Source organism: Scyliorhinus torazame, chromosome 4 (genome assembly GCF_047496885.1).
Source record: "Scyliorhinus torazame isolate Kashiwa2021f chromosome 4, sScyTor2.1, whole genome shotgun sequence".
In the NCBI taxonomy this organism is placed as follows: Eukaryota; Metazoa; Chordata; class Chondrichthyes; order Carcharhiniformes; family Scyliorhinidae; genus Scyliorhinus; species Scyliorhinus torazame.
The window spans coordinates 229,804,089-229,812,228 of record NC_092710.1 but is presented as its reverse complement, the minus strand read 5'-3'; the positions used below and the strand labels follow the sequence as shown (position 1 = coordinate 229,812,228).

The window sequence follows — 8,140 nt, the reverse complement described above, 5'->3', positions numbered from 1 at the left end:
TATAAATCTGAACTAGTTCAAATTCATGGTCTTAAATTTAGTCTGATTTATCTCCTACATTTAAGACAATGGCTAGTTCAGACAAGTTGGGTTCGACCAATTTGACAAATATGTGTTTGGATTTTTAAAGAAATTGGGGTACACATAGAAAACACGAATTCCTCTGTACATTCATGAAGCACTGTCATCTAAATTACAGAAAATGTTTCATTCCAGGAAGGCATACTTAAAGATTACATCCTGTCACACCTTTGTGCTCAGTGTTCCATTAATTACTTGTCATCCTGGAAATTTAAAGGTTGGTGCTTTCATTCACGCCACTGGGTAGTCCAGGTGATGGGAATGTATAGATAACTATGTTCATCAGATTGTATCTAATGGTGCATCTCCACTATTACTATGGCTGGTGTGGCTCTGTGGCGCAACGGATAGCGTGTTGGACTTCTAGTCATTGTCATGATGAGGCATTCAAAGGTTGTGGGTTCAAGTCCCATCAGAGTTGATTTTTAGGGGCGGCATGGTAGCACAGTGGGTAGCACTGTTGCTTCACAGGTCCAGGATCCTAGGTTTGATTCCCGGCTTAGATCACTGTCTGTGTGGAGTCTGCACGTTCTCCCTGTGGGTTTTCTCCGGATGCTCCGGTTTCCTCCCACAAGTCCCGAAATTTGGTAATTTGGACATTCTGAATTCTTCCTCTGTGTACCTGAACAGGTGCCGTGATGTGGCAACTAGGGGCTTTGCACAGTAACTTCTTTGCAGTGTTAATGTAAGCCTACTTGTGAGAATAAAGATTATTATTATTATCATTGACCAGCTGGCAGTGCTAATGTGGTGCCACCTGGCAATACCTTCAGCAGCTGTGGTGTTTTCTTTGGCAATGCAGTCACAAGCATGTTAGCTCTCAGAGGTGGAGCCAGCAGCCATGTTTTGTGGGTGGCTGAAACATTCCTGCCCTGCTGTGCCAAGTCTTTGTCAGTGTGTTTTCAATCACTATGGAAACAGCTAAACAATTTTAACCACCTCTTTATCTTACTAGTGTTATTTTGACAGCAATAGTGCTGTCAAAAGCTGATGTGTTAGGCAGGTTGGTTCGATGTGGACTGCACTCAATGCAGGGAAGTTAGAAATAGACGTCTAACACAGGAGAAGATCCAACACTGTTTTATTCAACTAGATGAACTGCTGTACATATTCAGCTGTGTGTCGACACTATACTGATCTGACTAGTGACCTTGTAGTAGCCTGACCAGACTTACTAGCTACCGCATGGTGTTTGTACTTGCTAGCTCGTGGACTTTGACTGTCTCAGACAGCAGGAAACCTAGTGTCCTCTGGCTTTATAGTGCTAGTGGCCTGTCTGGTGATTGGCTGTGTTGTGTTGTATGCTTACTGGCCATCCTATGTGTCAATCATCGCCTGTCTGCACCTCATTATATACATGAGTGGATATTATGACATCTCCCCTTTTTTTGAGCTAAATAAATACTGAGGTATGTATATATATATACATGTATGTATATGCCTGACTATATAAAAACGGTGATTGAACAAACGTATATACATGGGAAGGTGTTGATAGTGCAGATACATGGCAAACTAGGCAATATCTACAAGAGTTAAGTCGATGGATTCAGTCACAGAATTTACAAAAGTTAAGTCTACAGATTCAGTCTTTGTGACGGGCGACAAATTCTTGTTGATCGCCACAGAGGTGGATCAGGAGCCGCCTGCACGTGGAGAGGTGGGATCGCTGCCATTGCGGTGGTCACGTGGGCCGGCAGGATCGCTGGCAGATCGGTGGCCTCGTGGCAGGGTACGTCCGGAGGAAACATGATAGCCGGCGGACCACTGCGGTCAGGTGGTGGGCGTGGAAATCCTCGCAATGCCCGTCTGTTGCGCCGTAGCAGGGAGTCATCAGCCATGCGAACAATGAAAGACCACGGGGCAACTTGTTTGACAACAACAGCTGTGGCTGACCAACCGCCCTCAGGCAACTGGACGCGAACATGATCGGCTGGAGCCAGCTCAGGTAAATCCGAGGCATGAGCATCATATGTGGCCTTCTGTTGGGCCCGGGACTGCTGCACTTTTTGTAGTACCGTGAGGTTGTCAAGGGCTGGAACATGGATGGCTGGAACTGTGGTCCTCAGAGTGCAATTCATGAGCATCTGCACTGGAGACAACCCAGTGGACAGTGTGGTTGCCCTGTATGCCAGCATTGCCAGGTTGAAGTCGGAGCCTGAGTCTGCAGCTTTGCACAGCAACCCGCTTGACAATATGGACCCCTTTCTCTGCCTTCCCGTTTGATTGCGGGTAGTGGGGACTGGAGGTAACGTGACGGAAGTTGTAGGACTGTGCAAATTCAGTCCATTCTTGGCTGTAAAAGCATGGATCGTTATCGCTTATTACCGTGAGCGGTATCCCTTGCCTGGCGAATGTTTTTTTGCAGGCTTTGATGACACCTTCGACGTGAGGTCGGACAGTTTCACCACTTCTGGGTAACGTAGTCACGCCCCTTTGCGTGTTTGCCTTGCGAGGGTCTGAGCAGGGGTTCCTCAGGCGGTGGCAACCGTTCCTAGACTATCTTGCGGAGCGTTAGGAGGAGGTCAGCAGCAGCAGCAGCCCAGGGGCGGGGTGGGGGGTTCTTTTGGGGGGGGTGTTTGGGTGGGTGAGGGGGACTTCCCTATTGGTGCTTTTCAATGTCATATGGGGGGGTTATCGTATATGGGGGAAATCCAATGTATAATTTTTGTATAATGTTTGTATAATTTTTGATTGTTGTGTTCTTGTTTCTTTCTTTTTGTTGCGGGGGGGGGAGTTTTGTTGAAAATCTGTTGAAAAATTTGAATAATTATATTTTTTTTAAAAGGAAAAAAAAAAGAAAAAGGTCTACACCTACTTTGGACCACGGAGAAGTCACGATCTTGTGCTGTGCAGTGTTTCCTTGGGTTGAGCCGTTTGAAACTTCTGACAGGTGGGGCAGTTGAGGACCGTGTTGGCAATATCCTGGTTAATGCCCGGCCAGTAAACCACCTCCCGAGCTCTGCGTCGGCATTTCTCGATTCCAAGGTGACCCTCATGGAGTTGACCCAGCACCATAGTCTGCATGCTTTGAGGAATAACGATCCTGTCGCGTTTCAGAAGGATTCCCTCCACAACCGTCAGCTCGTCTTTAACATTAAAGAATTGGGGGCATTGTCCCTTTTGCCAGCCATGGATAAGGTGCTGCATCACACGCTGCAGAAAAGGATCCTTGGCCGTTTCCTCATGAATGTGGACCACCCGTTCGTCAGAGGCTGGGAGGTTGGTGGCACACAACTGCACTTGCGCTTCTATGCAGCAGATAAAGTCACCTTGTTCACACAATGTGGTGATGGACCGGGATACGGCATCTGCAATGATCAGCTCTTTGCCTGGCATGTAGACAAGTTTGAAGTCATAGCGGTGGAGTTGAAGAAGAAATTCGCTGTAACCGAGGTGTCATGTCATTTAAATCCTTCTGGATTATGTGGACTAGAGGCCTGTGGTCCGTTTCCACCGTGAATTTCGGCAAGCCGTAAACATAATCATGAAACTTGACTATTCCTGTCAGGATACCCAGACACACCTTTTTGATTTGGGCATACCGTTGCTCAGTGGGCGTCATGGCCCTGGAGGCATATGCCACTGGAGCCCAGGACGAGGAGTCATCTCGCTGGAGGAGCACCGACCCAATGCCGTCCTGGCTTGCATCAGTTGATATCTTGGTTTCCTTGGTTGGGTCGAAGAACGCTAGAACCGGGGCTGTGGTGAGCTTTGCCTTCAGCTCACGCCATTCCGCTTCATTTATGTGCAGCCACTGGAAGTCCGTTGACTTCTTGACGAGATGGCGGAGGGCCGTGGTGTGGGATGCCATGGGCGGGATTCTCCGACCCCCTGCCGGGTTGGAGGATCGCCGGGGGCTGGTGTGAATCCCGCCCCCACCGCGTCCCGAAGTCTCCGCCACTAGAGATTCGGCGAGAGCAGGAATCGGGCAGCGCTGGTCGGCGGCCCAACCCCCGCCGATTCTCCGCCCGTGATGGGCCGAAGTCCCGCTGCTGGAGTGCCTGTCCCGCCAGCGTGGATGAAACCACCTTTTGAACGGCAGGACAAGGCAGCGTGGGCTGGATCTGGGGTCCTGGGGGGGGGGGGGGGGGGGGGCGTGGGGCGCGGGGCGATCTGGCTCCGGGGGGTGCCCCCATGGTTGCCTGGCCCGCGATCGGGGCCCACCGATTCGCGGGCGGGCCTGTGCCGTGGGGGCACCCTTTTTCTTTCGCCTTCGCCATGGTCCTCACTATGGCGGAGGTAGAAGAGACCCTCTCCCCTACATATGCGCGGCGAAGACCTTTTGGTCCTGGCTGGCGTGGCGCCAAGGCCTTTTCCGCCAGCCTGTGGAGCGGAAATCGCTCCGGCGCGGGCCTAGCCCCTCAAGGTGAGGGTTTGGCCCCTAAAGGTGCGGAGCCTGACGCCGGAGTTGTTCCCGCCACTCCATCAAGCCGGGACCCCCCGCCCGGGTAGGGGAGATTCCCGCCCCATATTGGGAATGAATTTCCCGAGAAAGTTGACCATCCTGAGGAAGCGGAGGACCGCCTTCTTGTCCTCCGGGGTCTTCATGGCGTTGATCGCCAAGACCTTGTCGGTGTCTGGTCACACACCCTGCCGCGAGATGTGGTCGCCTAGAAACTTTATATCAGATTGACCAAATTAACAATTGGCCTTGTTGAGCTGGAGGCCATGTTCATGAATTCGCTGGAAGACCTGCTTGAGGCGAGCGATGTGTTCCTGGGGCATTGTGGACCAGATGATCACGTCGTCCACGTATACTCGTACCCCCTCGATGCCCGCCATCATCTGCTCCATGATGCGATGAAACCCTTCAGAGGCAGATATGATACCGAAAGGCATGTGGTTGTAACAGTAGCGGCCAAACGGGGTCTTGAACGTGCACAGCTTGCGACTGGACGCGTCCACCTGTATTTGCCAAAAACCCCGGGAGGCATCCAGCTGAGTGAAAAATTTGGCATGAGCCATATCACTGGCTAACTCTTCACGCTTCGGGATCGGGTAGTGCTCCCGCATGATGTTACAGTTTAGATCCTTGGGATCAATGCAAATGCGGAGCCCCCCTGATGTCACCTTTATGCATACCATGGAGCTGACCCAGTCTGTTGGCTCCGTGACCTTCGAGATGATGCCCTGGTCTTGGAGGTCCTATAGTTGCTTTTTCAGACGATCCTTGAGGGGCGCCGGCACCCGGCGTGGTGCATGGATTACAGGGGTGGCGTTCGGCTTGAGCAGGATTTTGTATCGGTACGGGAGCGTGCCCATTCCATTACATACACTGTGGTACTGCGTGATAATGTCGTCTATGTCGGCTTGCAAATTTCCATTGGGCGGGGCTGTCGCCTGTGACGATGACATGGTGTGGACTCGCTGAACCAGGTTCAGGAGCTTGCAGGCGCGAGCACCGAGCAGGGACGCCCTGTCAGGCCTGACAATTTCAAATCGTAACGTTGCCTTGATCGCCTTGTTCGATACCCCTAGTTGACACGAGCCATTGGTAGCTGTGGCATTGCCATTGTAGTCAAGGAGCTGGTAGACCGGTGGAATAATGCTTGGTCGGGCCCGGGTGGTGTCGAGGTTGGATTGTGAGAAGAGGTTCGCAGACGCGCCGGTGTCCAGTTTAAATCGGATGCGAGCCTTGTTAACTGTGAGGACAGCACACCACTCGTCGTCGGGATCCACACTGAGGATTGAGAGGCATTGCGCCGGTGTGGTGGAGGCCAGCTCATGTGTGGTTATGATGCTCACCCGATATGGAGACTTAAGGTAGTCAGCATCAGGGTCTGTTGGGCTGTCGGGATCGGAATCTGGCATGCCTTGTTGTATTGAGCGGATACTTCTGCGCCGCAGCTGGGATCGCTGGCTGCTGAGCGGTGGAGCAGATCTGCAAAGGGCTGCGTAGTGGCCAAACTTGCCACACTGGAGGCATCGACGTCCTCTTGCCGGACATTGCCACTTTAAGTGGGCGGAGCAACAATTCGGACACATCATGACGCTGACGTCAGCGCGATCCGTGCGCCATCGCGCATGCGCAGTGCGGTCGACCGACGTACGCATCTGCGCAGTCGGGTTGTCGGGCTCGTCGTCCACTCGTTCATGGCGTGCATGCGCAGGGATCCGAGAAAAGTGCACAAAACGGCCACTCTCCTCGATGCTCAGGCCCTGCATCTGTGCAATGGCCTGCACTCTGTCTGCCTCGTAGGAGGCCAGTGTTGCAATTTCTGCCGCCCTGATGTGGGAGTAACGATTCTTGGCATGCTCATGGACAACGCATGTCTCGATAGCGACAGAGCGGGTCAATTGTTTGAATCTAAGGAGCTGCTGCCGCAGAGAGTTGGAGTGGACCATGAAAACGATCTGATCCCAGATCATGGAATCAGCCGTCGAGTCATAGTTACATGACTGTGCTGGGAGGCGCAGCTGGGTCAAGAAGGACTGAAAAGGATCATCCTTACCCTGAAGCCGCTGCTGGAATATATACTGTTCAAAGCTCTCTATCACCTCAATATCGCGGTGGCTGTCGAACTTCAGCAGGACAGTTTTGAATTTCGTTTTGTCTTCGCCGTCGGTGAACGTAAGCGAATTGTAGATGTGGATGGCGTGGTCCTCCGCAGTGGAGAGAAATAGCGTGATCTTCCTGGCATCCGATGCTGCCTCAAGGTCGGAGGCCTCGATGTACAAGAGGAACTTTTGCTTGAAGATTTTCCAGTTTGCGCCAATGTTGCCGGAGATGTGGAGTTGCAGAGGAGGCTGGATGTTTTCCATTTCGCTGGATGGCTGCTTGCTGGTCGATGCTGATTCACTCGAGGTAGGTCCGTCAAGATCAATATCACTCTGGTACCATGATGTGTTAGGCAGGTTGGTTCGATGTGGACTGCACTCGATGCAGGGAAGTTAGAAACAGACGTCTAAAACAGGAGAAGATCAAACCCTGTTTTATTCAACTAGATGAACTGCTGTACATATTCAGCTGTGGGTCGACACTATACTGATCTGACTAGTGACCTTGTAGTAGCCTGACCAGACTTACTCGCTACCGCATGGTGTTTGTGCTTGCTAGCTCGTGGATCTGACTGTCTCAGTAGCTGGGTCCCGAGAGAGCGGGAAAACTAGTGCCCTCTGGCTTTATAGTGGTAGTGTCCTGTCTGGTGATTGGCTGTGCTGTGTTGTGTGCTTACTGGTCATCCTATGTGTCAATCACTGCCTGTCTGCATCTCATTTCTACATTAGTGGATATTATGACAAAAGCAACAATGCTTTGCGATCAACCACTTTAATACTATTGGAGTTATCAAACACTTTCAGGAGTCTAGTTTTCACTGGGTGCCCTGAACAGCAGAATGTCAATGGTGTAAAAGGTTGCTGTTGGCAACACTTTCATTATCTTGGCTCTGGTTAAGGTTCCGGACAGAATGGCAAAGCTACAAATGCAACGCAGGAGTAACTGTATGTGCAGCTCCATTATTCAGTTACTGCCAAATCCTTTCTAGGTGACAGACCATGAAACAGCTAAACTTGGGCACATTCAGGTGTTTAAATGTGAAACTTGTATTATAGAAACTGACATTCATATAAATGGAGCACTTTTACATATCGAGAGCTGCAGTCAATTGTAGAACGATTTTAGTAAGCATATCTATGTATAAATGGACTGTATTGGGTTAGTGGAAGTTTGCATTGCTCTCATTTTGAAGCAACCAAAACAATACATTTCTTCTTGTGTTTCCCTTAATTAGGCAATTTCTGACTTGGATATCATATTCTGTAACAGAAATATGTTATTTATTCAATCAGTTTTAATTCCCTGCTTTCGATGCAGAGGGCATGAATTTGGAACATATGCACTTTTTCTTCACAAGTACCATATTTCTTATTGATCTCAACTGAGAAGGAGCGAATATTACACAGTTCTTCAGAAAAGACTAACATCACCATTTACTGTTAAAATAAATGAATGCCACTCTAACTATTCTTTAAATCGGACACATATTTGTGTTAACTTTAACAGCCAAGACCATTGACCCATTAAAAAGACAAGCTTTTAGTAAATCAAATACGG

General features: G+C 50.2%; 1 non-coding gene across 1 annotated transcript; it reads left to right on the top strand.

Annotated features, from left to right (window-relative positions):
- Window positions 1-410: 410 nt before the first annotated feature.
- Window positions 411-502, top strand: trnar-ucu (transfer RNA arginine (anticodon UCU)). The gene is given in 2 exon segments: window positions 411-447; window positions 467-502. It is a non-coding gene; the product is annotated as a tRNA-Arg (tRNA).
- Window positions 503-8,140: the final 7,638 nt, after the last annotated feature.